This window comes from Pipistrellus hanaki (assembly GCF_964339955.1).
Source record: "Pipistrellus hanaki genome assembly, chromosome: 20".
Taxonomy (NCBI): Eukaryota; Metazoa; Chordata; class Mammalia; order Chiroptera; family Vespertilionidae; genus Pipistrellus; species Pipistrellus hanaki.
Genome location: NC_140522.1, coordinates 6,299,139 through 6,314,490, shown reverse-complemented (window position 1 = coordinate 6,314,490; position 15,352 = coordinate 6,299,139). Strand labels below are relative to the sequence as shown.

At 39.6% G+C, this 15,352-nt stretch overlaps 1 long non-coding RNA gene across 1 annotated transcript in view; it reads right to left on the bottom strand.

The window, feature by feature from the left end:
• Positions 1–15,352, bottom strand: part of LOC311614271 — a 409,943-nt gene that overhangs the window by 178,987 nt on the left and 215,604 nt on the right. Inside the window, exon 5 of the long non-coding RNA XR_014793611.1 lies at positions 3,283–3,412. This is a non-coding gene — a long non-coding RNA (uncharacterized lncRNA). The remainder of the gene's footprint in view (positions 1–3,282; positions 3,413–15,352) is intronic.

The window sequence follows — 15,352 nt, the reverse complement described above, 5'->3', positions numbered from 1 at the left end:
GAGGTGTCTTTTGCTAATGAGATTGGGCAATAGAAACGGTAACCTGCATTCCTCAGACTGGGGCTCATGCATTTAAAAACATAGCTAAGGGTTAAACACACGTTTGAAACAGAAGAGCCTTTTTGTGCTTGTTGTTGCTCTTGCTATTATTTTAAACATGAAGCTTCATGTTCCCAAAATACTTATGCCCTTTCAGAAGAAAGGGCAGTCCTCCTTGAAATTCCCCAACGTGAGCCAGAAAAGACATTACTGAATATTGCCCTCTCACTTGAGTGAGAAGTAGAGTTTCTCTTTGTTCGCTGGTGCTATTTTTGCCCCGAAGAGAAATATTCTCTTATCTCTGCTTTGGCTTTCTTTGCCTTGTTTCATATTCTTTCAGGGATGAAACAATACCAGGGAGACAACAGTTATCATTGCATGTGATTAACTAGTGTGCAATCCAGTTTTATACGGCACTCTGATATGACCACATCGCTCCTCTAAATGCTTCTCAATGACCTACCATCACCATCAACTAAAACCCCTGTTTGCACACTTTCTGGGGGTGCCTTCACCTCTTCTCAAGCAGGGTCCTGCTACAGGAGGGATCATGGTGTTTTATCAAGCCGACAGTCCCTATGATATAAACTGTTTTCTACAGGAGGGGAGCCAAAGAGACTTCACGCAAGGTCCATGGCATTGACTTTTGTCTTGTTATGAATAGCACCAGGGTAGTGTCAATATCCAGAATCTAGATGGCATCCCGGGAGTTACGCTTTGGAATAAGAGCTGGTTTGGTTTGATATCAAGAATAGGGAACTTGGAACAGATTGTCGAATCTCAGAGGGGAGGGAGGCGTGGCTGGGTGGATGGATGGGAAGAAATTATCCAAAGAACTTATATGCATAACCCATGGACACAGACACTAGGTTGGCGAGGGTCTGGGTGGGGAGCAGGGGTGAACTAGAAGGAGTCACAATAAAAATATTTTTAAAGAATTTTTTTAAATGCATAAAAATGAAAAAAATAGGGAACTTGGAAAACACAGTTTTCTAAGAAATATACCTTTTTAACTCTTAGCATTTCTAATCATCAGTTTAGGCTAGATTGCAACTAGCTTAACTATTTAACCAGTATTAGTAATTTCCTCTTAGTTTTATTCTTTGTGTCTAGATGCTATTAGGGTTACAACCAGAAGTTGTAACCCAACTAGAAGCTTTTCCTGATTCATAAAAGATGTATGATGATACCTTCATTTCTGGATATCAAAGAGCACCAATGCTCTTGAGAATTTCACTTCAGTTTCCACTGTCTAACTCTAGGCATACATTCAGAAGCTTTTATCGGTGTCTTCTGTGAGGATTAAAGAAAAGGTTGTGCATGCACCTCAACCTGGACTTTACATAAAAATCAACCCAAAATGGATTTCAATGTAAGATGATACAACTTTTAGGGAAAAAGTTAGGAGAAAGTCTTTGGGATCTAGGGCTACATAAAGTTTTTAGACTTGTCACCAAAAACACAATAAAAAGAAAAATTAATCAATTTGGCCCTAGCTGGGTAGCTCAGTTGGCTAGAGCATAATCCCAATATGCCAAAGTTGTGGGTTCGATCCCCAGTCAGGGCACATACAAAAATAACCAATGAATGCATAAATAAGTGTAACAACAAATAGATTATTTTCTTTTTCTCAAGTCAATAAAAAAAATTTAAAAAAAACACTAATAAATCTGAGCTCATCAAAATAAACTTTTGCTCTGCAAAAGATCGTGTGAGGGAGAGACAAAAATCAAGCTACCTACTGGAAGAAAACCTTGCAAACCACATATCCAACCAAGACCTTGGATCTGGAATATGTAAAGAACTCTCAGCACTCAACAGCAATAACAAAAACAGCCCAATCTGAGAATGAGCAAACATGAACAGGCATCTCGCAGCAAAGAATGCCCCGATGGTAAAAATAAGCCCGTGAAAACATGTTCGACATCACCAGCCATTAGGGAAACGCAAAGTAAAACCACGAGCCATCACTACATGCCTATCAGCGTTAAAATAAACATGAGTGCCCGCACCACACGCTGGTGAGAACACAGAGAAGCGAGATTGCTCAGATCCTGGGAATGAAAGTGGTGCAGCCGCTCTGGAAGAGAGCTTGGCAGTTTCTTTAAAAACTCAACATGCACTTACCATATAATTCAGCAATTGTAGCCTTGGGCATCGGGCCCAGGGAAATGCAAACTGATGTTCACACGAAAACCGGTACATGAATGTTCATAGACGCTTTCTGGGTGATAGGCCCAGCCTGGAAACAGCCCAAATGGCCTTCAACAGGTGAGTGGTTGAACAAGCTAGGACACCTCCACACCAGGCATGCTATGCTATGTAGCAATAAAACTGTTCATGCAGGCAGAAGTGGGGATCCATCTTAAGGGAACTATGCGGAGTTTGAAAAACCAATCTCAAAATGCTAATCTGTGTGATCCCATTCATATAACATTTTTAAAATAACAAAAAAGAGTCCTGGCTGCTTTTTGCTCAGTGGTTAGAGTAACAGCCCATGGACCAAAGGATCATAGGTTCAATTCCTCAAGGGCACATACCTCAGTTGCAGGTTCATTCCCCACCTCTCGGTGTGGGGGTGCATACGGGAGGCAACCAGTTAATGTGTCTCTCTCACATCAGTGTTTCTCTCTCTCCTCTCCTCTCTCCCTCCCTCCCTTTAACTCTCTCTGAGAATCAATGAAAAAGAATATCCTCAGGTGAGGATTAAAACAAAACAAAACAAAACACTATAGAGATAGAGAAGATTTTAATGGTTGGCAGAGGCTAGGAAGGGAGAGGGGTGTGGAGGTGGCTATAAGGGTTAAAACAGAGGCCATAGGCCCTCACCAGTTTGGCTCAGTGGATAGAGCGTCTGCCTGCAGACTCAAGGGTCCCAGGTTCAATTCTGGTCAAGGGCATGTACCTTGGTTGTGGCACATCCCCAGTGGGGGGTATGAGGAGGTAGTTGATTGGTGTTTCTCTTTCATTGATGTTTCTAACTCTCTCTCCCTCTCCCTTCCTCTCTCTGAAAAATCAATGAAATCTATTTTAAAAAGAAAATCATGTGCTGGATTCAACTTAAGGTCTAACCCTGTTAACAAGTAGGTGTTTATTCCTGCTAAAACCAAGGAATACAGGAGACTAGCAGCAAAACAATAGAAGAAGCGAGGAACAAGACTAGGACTGTAGTTGAAATGATGGGAAATTCATTTAGAAACTCATGGAGAGTCGATATGTGTGATGCGCACTAAGTTTGCTTACCTGTGTTTTCATGAATACAGTTGTACGAGAATGAGGAGAGCAGAGGAAATACGGCCAAAATACATTGGGAAGTCAAGGTCTGGGCCCCAATTCATGCTGGCTCAGTAGCTGCCATTAGCTTCTTCCAGATCTAAGCCCAGAAAAGACAGGAACATGATTAAAAATATGCCAGCAGAAATAAATGTATTCATGTATTCACTCTCCAAATTTAATCTTATTTTTAAGTGTCCCATTTTATATTATCTTTTCTGAAAATCACTTAGGCCTCGAATCCGATGATTTTTGGAAAAAGAAAAGCAGTTTGAAAACCCAATTTTGAGATGTTGTGTACTCTTTCACACAAATAGATAAGCAAATTTGTAAACTTTTATCCACACAAATAGATAAGCAAGTTTTAAAATTGTTTGTTCACTCAAATAGATAAGCAAAAATTGAAACTTCTCCCCACACAAATAGATAAGCAAGTTTTAAAATGTCTCTATAGCTTTTTAGCAATGGTAGTATATATGAAATATATATATATATATATATATATATATATATATATATATAAAAATGGAAAATTATATATATATATATATATATATATATATATATATATATATAATTTTCCATGGCTCAAAAAAAATGTCATGCTTTATTAAGAACCTTCAAAAGAGTGCAAGAGTTGCATAATTTATTTTTTGAAAATTGCCACTTATTATAGCAGTAGGGGACTTCTTTAAAGATGATGAAACATCCACACAGAGTATTATGCTGGAAACTAGATATATTACATTTCAAAATATTACTAGGGGGGATCGCTAGGAAATAAGTGACATGTGGAATGGGGGGAAAGCATGTAAAGCACCCATCATTTAGCTAAAATGGGGGCATATAAAAGTAAATATACAGATTTGCTGATATTTTTTTAAAAGCAAAGGAAAAACATAAAACTTAAAAAAATGATTATTTAGCCCAGTCTATGTAGCTCCATGGTTGAGCACCAACCTATGAACCAGGAGATCAGGGTTCAATTCCTGGACAAGGGCACATGCCCGGGTTGCAGGCTTGATCCCCAGTTGTGTGTGTGTGTGGCGGGTGGGGGGGGAGGGGAGGCAGGAGGCAGCTGATCCATGATTCTCTCTCATCATGAACATGTCTCTCTCTCTCTCTCTCTCTCTCTCTCTCTCTCTCTCTCTCTCTCTCCCTTGCTCTCTGAGATCAATAAAAACATTAAAAAAAAAAAGCCAGGACTCTTACTGAACATTCCAAGGAGGGATATACAATACTTTAAAGACAAAATGAAGTTGAAAAAAATTCTCAACTTTTTCTAGGATATGCTTTTGATAATAGCATTAGCATAATTATTGAGCAATGATTGAATATTTGGTATGAAAGAATTATTAGCTTGTTTTTTGTTTAGGTGGGATAATCTTACAAGTATGTTTGAAAAGAATCATTGTCTTTTGGAGAAACATGCTGAAATATTTACCAACGATGCTTAGGTTTGTTTATTTCATGTAATCCAGGGGCTAGGGCAGTGGATGAAGTACATAGGAAGATGGCCATGAGTTGGTCATTGCGGGTGCTGGGTGATGAGCATGTAAGATTCATGCTCTTCTTCCCTGTACTTTTGTGTCAATTTTCAAATTAAAATATGGAAAATCTCAATTAAGTAAGAGTTGAAAATTTTAAAACAAAAGCTCATGCATTGTTGCTTCCTTTAGTAGCATGGAAGATGATCTCTATGGAAATGCATTGCTGGTAATTCCAACATATTTTCCAGCTTCCTCAAAAGCAAGTGCTTTCTATAAGGAACTACCTTCACCAAGGTTCATTATTTGACTTCATTTCAAACCATAAGGGTATTGGGATCTAGCACAAGGCCTTTCGGGGCATCATCAATTTAAAAAATTTAGGAAAAGGAAACTAGTTATTGGGGTGTGTGTGTGGGGGGCGTGTACGGTATGGAAGAAAATGTAGCCGGAGCTTCTTAGTTAGCCTTATGTGAGAAAATGCAGAGAAGCAGAGAACAACAAATGTCCAGCTCCTGTTTGCTGGTCCTGCTGATGGAGTCACCACCGCTGTTACTCTGTGGAGAGAAGGGATGGTGATGTGGCCACTGGAAGGGTTTCAGTCTTTCTACTCTTGCTAAGCTTCATTATTTGATTGTAAAATGAGGCAATTGTGAAGCTTAAATTAAAAACACGCCACTTAGATAAGTGCTGAAGATGGTGGCTGGAAATCAATGTGCCCAGAAAAACATTATGAAAAACTACACATTTTGTGTTTCCCCTTCCAAGAGAATAGAATCCACCGCATATGGTTGTCATTAGCTCCAAGTGAAATAATAGTGTATCTAAAGTGGTTATTACTTGTTATTATGCCTATTGTCACGAGGTCGCAGGATGATGGGACCCCCATTCAGCAGATGGCTCATCTCACATAGGGTTTTCTGAAAGCATGGGGCTCAGCGTTTGGTGGACTTCCAGAGACCTCAGAGGGCTGACATCATCTCTGAAAGCTCGCTTCCTTAGGTGATACCCTGGTTGACTTGCTGGCACGCATAGGCATGTTTATTGCGGTGGGCCTGTCCTTGATTGTCTGCTTTTGGAAGGGGTGGCTGACCCTGGCTGCTTGGGTTGCAAGAGTGTATTCATTGAGGTGAGCTATGGAGGGGTTGAACAGGTGAAAATCTGGTTGTGATGACCGCTTGTTGCCTAGGCTACAGAACAATACATCTTTTCCTAAGTTTGTGGGAACATTTCGATTCTCGATGCTCACTTTTCACACACCTACCCATTTTGCTGGATGCTAACTCACCCAAAAGGAATCAAGTTTGTACCCCTGTTGCTGAATACTATATCACAGGGGTTCAGAAGATGTCACCCCAAAATACAACAATTTGGCATATTGATCATTTTGAATGGAAGGGACTTGAGAAACAGCTGGTGTAAGGACACTCTGAACCACCTTTGTCTATAAGGGGATGAAGGTAGATACCATATGAAAGGTACCCTCCCTGAAACCAGAAGGTAAAAGGCATCCTTGTCACCAGAGAAAGGGAATTTAGGGGACAGGAATCTTTATATAAATTTTGCTAATCGCCGAAACTGGTTTGGCTCAGTGGATAGAGCATCGGCCTGCAGACTGAAAGGTCCCAGGTTCGATTCCTGTCGGGGGCGGGTACCTTGGTTGCGGGCACATCCCCAGTAGGGGGTGTGTAGGAAGGAGCTGATCGATGTCTCTCTCTCATCGATGTTTCTAGCTCTCTATCACTCTCCCTCTCTGTAAAAAAAAATCAATAAAATATATATATTTTAAAAAATCTTGCTAATCTTCCCCATTTTACTACACTTAGTCCCCAACTCTGTCTTGTCAATTCTTCACATATTTATTGTTTCTTTGTCTAAAAATCTGAAAGCTTTCTACTCTGGCCACTTTTTTGATTCTCATAGCTTTGTGGAACTCCCACATGTACTACATAATTAAATTTGTTTTTCTTTTGTCTTTTTATTACAGCTGGGGTCTCAGGCAGGAACTTAGAAGGGCAGAGGGAAAATGGTTTTTCCTCTTTTATGGTATCTCATTAAATTAATCAACTTTATGAAGTAGGTGCGATTAGACTCTTTAAAGAGACAAACCCAAGGCACAGGTAAGTTCAGTGCTTTGCCCAATATCAGATAGCCAGACAATGAAAGTAAGCAAAAAAGTGGATTTGAATCTATATACATATATACGACTAACTCCTATGCAGGTTCTGATTGCTGCCTGCTTTGTTAAAGCGAATGCTAAATATGTTACAATTTAAAGTAAAGGGGGAAAGCCAAGTTAGTTATTCATTTACTCATTTAACACATCTATCGAGCCGCTGTTATCTGCTAGACACTGTTCTTAATGCTTCCAAAGTTACAAAGCCAATACTTTCTTAGAACTTACATTTTAGTGAGGAAGTCATTAGCAAATACGTATAAAAATACACAGTCATAAACAAATAAGTATGAAATATATTAATGTCAGATAACAATGAGTTATTGGAATACTGTGCTAAAACTTGCTAGTTTCTTGAAGAATAACAATTTGAGGAGACAAAGCATGAATACACAAAAAGTTAAACAGCTGAAAGTGGCAGGCAATCAAAATAAGAATTGAAACAAGGCACCGGAGATGAATCTCTATGAGTATTATAGAAAACAAATGATGCGAGTTTAGAAAATGGGAAGATTGCTCGGGGGAAGTGTTGGGGAGGAAACTGAAGACTAGATAGGATTTGGCTGGTCGGAGGGAGGGAGGTGATCTGGGACAGTTAATTATCTCCCCGAGACAACGGAAAGTTCATTCTTTTCTCTAATAGTTGCTAAACATGACAGATTTAAAGAGTGTAAGTTCGGCCCTCCTGGCTCTTCACATTAAATCTGAAGCCCCATTCGATTTCATCAGCCTGACCTCCAAAGCATCAGCAAAGGCTTGGATGTGTATGCATCAACTTCTGGACTTCAACAGATGGATATGCTGTTTTATTTTTTTTTTTTTTAAGGGGGAAACAAAAGCAAACAAAACACTACATTTACCATGCCCTGTAGAATATGGAAATCTAGCTGACATTCTCATTTATTCATCATCCGCCTCCTTTAATATGTCATCCATCATTTGCTCCCCTGTCCCTTAAGAGCTTGTGAAAAGCTAGAGTGTAAATGACTGAGCAGTCAAATGCCAAATGCCTTCCATTATTTCTCTGATGGGAGTATGGGGAGATGTGGGGGAGGGGGGGGGATAGAGAGTCAAGGTCTGTTCACAACAGTGGCTGATGCAACACAGAGTCTTGAGGCAGACGGAACAGGAACTTGATTTTGAACTTGAGGAGTACTCTGTCGGGAAGGACTTTGCAACAATGGTCGAAGGTAGGGCCCAGCTCTGTGTCACCCAGGGATTGCTGTATTTTGAAACCAGGTGCTGCACATGAACCATTCTAGAAAAAAGTCTCTTTGTCCAGGCTGCCTGAAACATGAGCACATGTCCAGAGGAATCGGCCCAGATCCTTTCACACATTCCCTTGGAATCCTTCCTACAAAGGTAGACTCAAAATTAATCCTGGGGGCCAAGGTGGCTAAAACATATGTGAGGGAAGTGACAGAATAGATTTTCAAGCAATGAAAAGGAAATGATAGATGACTTTTTTTTGCCTACATTGATGGAGACGTTGAGGAAAGAACAATGCAATATTTTTTAAAAATGCAACCAACGACATATCCTTATTTCTCTGTTATTTCACTTCAGCTTTAGGTGTCAGAGACGTTTAGAGCAAACGAAGTCAAATTTAATTTCCAGGTCTCTATGGTTGTCCAAGGAGCCCTGTAACCCGAAGACCCAATCACCTCCGAGTGGGCTGTTTTTCCACTTGTGTTTTTTTTTTCAGGAACTTTTTGGGGGGATTGGGAGTGGTGGTATGGGGTTGAGATAAAGATAAAATTCTGGAGTGTTGGTAGTATAGACATTTTAATTATTTTGAAACAGTTGAATGAATCTAGTTAGAGGTAATGTATTCTAAAAATGTCAAACTTCTCAGAATAGAATATATTGATATTCTAATGAAAAAAATAAATAAAATTAATTCAATGCATCTCTATTAAGTGCTCAGTGTTTAATAAAAGCCATTATGCGATATGCCATGTGGGCTATATACACTGAGTGGCCAGATTATTATGATCTCTGAATGCATAATAATCTGGCCACTCAGTACATACACACACACACACACACACACACACACACACACACTAGAGGCCTGGTGCATGAATTCGTGCATGGGTGGGGTCCGGCCACCCTGGCCAGAGAGAGAGAACATGGGCAGTTGGCCGGCCTGCCTGCTGGTTGAACTCCTGGTTGAGGGGACAATTTGTATATTAGCCTTTTATTATATAGGATATACACCAAGTGGCCACTCAGTGTATATCCTTTGGGAAGTGCCAATCTCACTAATGTTCAAAATAGTCTAAAAGAAGAAAACAACAACAACAAAACCTCACGATTTTGGTAAAACTGTGGTGGCTGTGTTTATACACACATATTGGTTTCAAAAATTTTACCAATGACTGATGCAGTTACATAAAATTTTCTATAGGAGAGCAGTCTGTAAAAAACTAGAGGTAAAATTAAAAGAGTAAAATCCCATTTTGTCTGGAGTTGTGTACCCTTCTACCTTCTCATAATATGACCAATGCAACCAGGTTTCCTTCCAACTGGAAAAAGTTGCTGGAGCTCGCTGCATCCAGCAATAAAGAACTGGTGTGTGCATGGGGGGTCTTGGTCAGCTCTTCCCTAGACTTGAGCAAGAGGTAGCCCTGTCCTGAGCCATTGACTTTGACCATCTTTGTCACCTGTGTTCAGTGCAGGCTCTCCCCATGATGCGTAATCAGGGCCCAGGGCTGGTTATGGATTTGTGGGGTCAAGAGCAAAATAAAAATATCCATTTACAAAAGAATGCTGTGAAAGAGACATACAAAGATATATTTTCCTTCTCCCACTAGCCTCTCTCTCTCTCTCTTTCTCTCTCTCTCTCTCTCTCTCTCTCTCTCTCTCTCTCTCTCTCTCTCTCTCTCTCTCCTTCTCCCTTTTTCTTTCTCTCTCCCTCAAACTTGTCATGGTGTTTTCATTTGCTGTTTCATGTCGTCCCAAGTTTTAAATTATTGGCATGCATCTTGCTTTTGCCTTCACATTGTGCAATGCAGCTGTAAATGTAAACACTGGAGCATTGAGCTCATATGCACAATCACCGAAATTACACAATCTGCATGTGGTTGCTCAATCCCCGGAGCTGGCCAGGAAAGACAAAACACAAGCCAGACTCTGAGAGGTGAGAGAAAGGAAGAGAGGATTCCCCCCCAGGCGTGGAGCCAGCCGAGGGAGCGCTGGGTCTGCAGATCTGGGAGTGCCGGAGGGCCTTCTCCCACAGCAGGGGTGCAGGGGAATCTTACTTAAAGGAGTACGTTCCCCAGGAAAGCTGGGCATCCATGGCCTTCCTCCCCTTCCTGTCCCAATGTGTGATTCGGGAGATATTTTAGAATGAGTGTGGGTATTTGCAACACTTGGACACAGTAGCTTAGACACATGTTCATGCTATTAAACATTCATTTTCCTTTTAGAACTGTAAAACATAGGTAGAGATATGACGTGTATCACATGTGGTTATGATTCTCCACATAGGTAGCCAGATGAACACTGAATGCTGGAATTGGGAGTAGTCTTTTTAATGAAAAAAATAGTGATGGGATAGACTTTTCAAACCTTTTCAGCTGTATTTCAATATTTGGTTTAGATATTAGATAAACATAAGTTATAATTTATATTCTGTCTGTTAATTTTAATGGCTAGCTTTTAATATTTTGAGAGTACAACTTTTTAGGACATGTTTAAAATAACTTTTCTCTTATATTTGCTTTGATTTACATTGCATATGCTTTGTACATATTCATATTTTACTTTGTGCAAGAACAATACTGAATCACAACAAAACTTTTGTGCAGATCTTGTTTGTAACAATGTAATTAGTGATTTTCCTGAAACAAAGGAAAGAATAATAAATTTTTATGGCATGAAAGCATACTTTATGAATTGTGGAGGTCTCTGCTTTATTACTCATCCAGACATCACCAGCCCATAAACAGGATACCTTTATGTGCATAATAATAATTAACTTCAGTTGTCTTTGATGTTTTGCAAACGTTCAGTCATATAAAGCCATAGCTTTATTCATGCTCATTTTTTAACCTTTGTCAATACCAAGGTATAATTTTCAACATTCAGAGGATAGAAGTCTTTTCCTTAACTCTTTGGTAGCTCAATTTATAACTTTGAAAATTATTTTATTATTTTTTTCCATCACCACTTATCCTCGTTAACTTTTAAGTATTCAGACATATGGTTTACAGGCCTCTATAGTCTTCTTGCCTTGGACCTCAAATATTAGGTGAAGGCCTGTGTTTCTTTTTTGTTTGTTTGTTTTTCATTAAAATGTTGTTTCCTAATCTATAAAAATCCCAGACATAGAAGACAGTTGGCTTTTGTGAATGAGACCAATGGAGAGACTTAGCTTCAAACACTTCCTTTCTCAGGATCACTCTGGGGTATGGACTCTTTGAACTTTGAGCAGTTGATAAAATTACTTACACTGTCTAGGTTCATTTCTTCTCTTTGCCAAAACACATACAGCATCCAATATTGAAACATTAAACTTTGGGCCAGTGGCTCAATGGGAGATTTGAAATAGTTTGTTATAGAATCTAAGTAAAAGGAGGTTAAATGATGCCAGGTCAGTATCATCCACTGGTCCCCAATGTAAGTAAATGATGCTGGAGACTAAATAAATAAATACATATATCCTAGGTAATAAAAGCCCAATATGCAAATTGATCAAACAGCGGAACAAATGGTTGCTATGACACACTGACTACCAGGGAGCAGGTACTCAATGCAGGAGCTGCCCCAATCCCTCAGGCCCCAAGCCAAGGCAGGTGCTAGCAGAGCCCCCCAATAGCCCCACTGGTGGCCCCACAGATTGGCCCTGATCGTCAGCAAGGCCTACGGACACTACACATGTACAGATTTTGTGCATTGGGCCTCTAGTACATAAATAAAAACCTCCCTCTTTCTTTGAGTAAGTGATATGTGATTTACTATATATATATATTAAAGCCCAAGAAATAGAAGCACATAATTCAGAATCACCAAACACATGAGGAAATAAGCCACCATGAGTAAGAATGATCAGAAACAAAAATAATAGCTAGACCCAAAGTAATTCAGATATTAAAATTTTAGATGAAGAATATAAGGTAATTTTGCATAAACTATTTGAAGAAATAAAACCTGGAATCACAGAAGCAGGACGTAAAAGATTATGATCAAGTTATCAGATGAATCTGAGTAAGAATCAAATACAACTTTTGGAAATGAAATATATTGGCACAGGAGACTTCATGAATAGATGAACAAGCAGATTAGGCCAGCATAAGAGAAAAGTAAGTAAACTAAAGAAGAAATATGAAGAAAAAACAACAACAGAATTATACTCAGGGGGATATAGAGATGGAAACATAAAAAAATATGCAAAATAGCTAAGAGATAAGCAAAACATAAATCTAACCAGAGTTAATCTTTCAGAAGGAGAGAATAAAAGACAATTTTAGAGACACTGACACAATTTTCCTGCCCTGATAAAAGTATTAATTCCCAGATAAAAGAATCACAATTTATAGCAAAAGATAAATATAAAGACATTTACAAGAGGCACATTGTGATAAAACTGCAGAGCAATGGAGATGAAAAGATCTTCAAGCAGCAAAGGGGGAATGTCAGCTTGAGTACAAAGAGAAGAGAGTGGCTTTATGGGAGATGTCTGGATAGCAACTGTAGAATTAAGAACATTGTGAAATAATGTCTCCAAAAGTGCTGACACAAGATAATCTTCAATCCAGAATTTTGTACCCAGTAGCACTATTTTTCAATGATGAGAGTTGGCTTAAACTGTCTGCTTGCTATTATCAGATGCCCCTTTTGATTTATGCTTTTAATACATCCCATTCATAAATTTATGTTTTATATCTTCGATAATCCAGTCACATGTACTATTTTTATCAGTGTGAAGGCCAAAATAATAGAAATTCCATTCCTAGAATCTAAATTCCATTCACCCTAAAATGATTCTGTGCCCTAGTTTATTCTCAGCATAGTTTACAATTTTAAAATAGTATATAGTGCATAATAATCTGGCCACTCAGTGTATATCCCATATAATAAAAGGCTAAGATGCAAATTGTCCCCTCGACCAGGAGTTAGACCAGCAGGTGGGCTGGCCAACCGCCCATGTCCCCTCCCTGTGGCCAGGCTGGCTGGACCCCACCCATGCACAAATTTATGCACTGGACCTCTATATATATATATATATATATATATATATATATATATATATATATATATATATATATATATATATATATATATTACACACACATTGCGTGGCAAGATTATTATGCATTCAAAGATCATAATAATCTGGCCACTCAGTGTAGATGCCAGGTTCATCTGTGTCCTTAGAACTTCTTTGGATATTTGAATTCCTTGCTTTTTTTACATTAAAAATCTGACCTGTTTCAAAACTAGATCCAGCCAGTCTAAGGACAAATTAAAATGCCCTCTTGCTCCTTGAAAAGCAAACCTCACCTGTAATACACTTAAGAGTTGTATACATGGCCAGGCACAAAACTATGGTAATTAAGGCACCTCCTGCCAGCCCTTATGGGTTGTCATCCTTGCATTCCTGTGTGGCAAAAACAGGTAAGGATGGACCATATGTACATCAGAAAATGCCCTCTAATTCTGACAGCCATCACTTGTTGAAGATTGCTCCTACTTGTATTTCCATTTTATTATTGTTATTGTTCTGCCAACACTCCGGTGCCTTTTTTCTTCAAAAAGATAATATTCCCAGTACACTGGTATACAGTTTGGAAAACTTCTCCTTGTGCACTTCCGGCATCGGAATCAAAGTCAATGGCATTTCTGCTAAGGAAGTTCAGTTCTTAATCCTGTGTTTGGATTATCTAGTGTTTATTGGTTCCAGACCTTCCTTTCTGAAACTCCACATGCCCTAGGACAGTATTAGCAAACTCATTATTCAACAGAGCCAAATATCAACAGTACAACGATTGAAATTTCTTTGGAGAGCCAAATTTTTTAAACGTAAACTTCTTCTAATGCCACTTTTTCAAAATAGACTCGCCCAGGCCTGGCATTTTGTGGAAGAGCCACACTCAAGGGGCCAAAGAGCTGCATGTAGCTTGGGAGCCGCAGTTTGCTGACCACGGCCCCAGGACATCTCCATTGGGTATCAACTCCTCAGTTAATTTTTTTTTTCCCTCAGAGATAATGAAAATTCCATGTTAGCTTCAGTAAAACATACTTAGGAAGGTTGCTCTACAGAAAAAATGAATTCCACAGAATGAAAATGAAAAACAGAGGAATAATTTTGGATCCTATATTATTACTACTACCACTACTACTACCACCACTACTAACTACAAGGACCAGGACTACTCCTATTATTATTTGGCTCCATGATACTTTAAGGGAGAGTCTACCCTTTATTTTTCAGGCCCATCCAGCTGTGCCAGACACCATTCTGGAAGTTTCTTTGCGAGTCAATTCGGAAGCCATAATTTTTTCCTAACGTTGAACAATCCTCTGGAACGAGGCCATGTCAGAGCATTCCAAGGTTGGAAGAGATCTGAACGTTTAGCTCATACAACCGACCACCACCGATTGTTCTGTCTCCTTTCCTGCGTTCCTGTCAGGAGGGTGGTCTGGCCTCCGACAGAACGCTGCGATGATCTGTCCTCTGAAACACTAGGAGGTTCTCTGTTTGATCATCTTTCACCTCATTCCTGGAGCAACTGCACTTGAACTGTGGTTGCGGAGCAGATCACGCCAAGGGGGTGGAAGGTAGGAAACTGGAACAGACCAGCCGAGTCCAGTTGCATAAAATCACTTTGCTATTGCTGGAGTCCGACCAGCATAGATAACATTCACATCAAGAGGGCTCTTTTGTTGGAATTCGAATATTACCTCCAGAAGCCGGGGAGAATACCAGTTGCTCTCCTGTTATAAGCTCAGGGCTTTTGCATGCTTTAGGGGCAATGAGCCTAAACAAAAAGGAATTTTCTTCCAGTGGTTTGCCTTAGAGCCAAGAGGAGCCATAATGCACACCAGGGGAAGGAGGTATTTACTGGGCTTCAGCACAAGTCTCCTCGTGGCTTACTGCCTATTGTGTGAGCCTGAGTCCCTCTATTGTCCTGGAACTAACCCTTCGCTAATGCTAACCATTAGGCAAGGTATAATTTCTTTTCTTACACAATTTCTCAAGCAACAGGCTCATACTTAATGACTGCCATTACAAACAGCTTTGCTCTATTGTACTAATTACTAGAAGGAACGGGGCCGCGTCCTCGTATTTTCTTTTCAACTAATATAATTAACTTGTTAAAAACTGGACCTCGCCTGGAACTGGAGGCGGTCATGTGGGGATGATATCTTG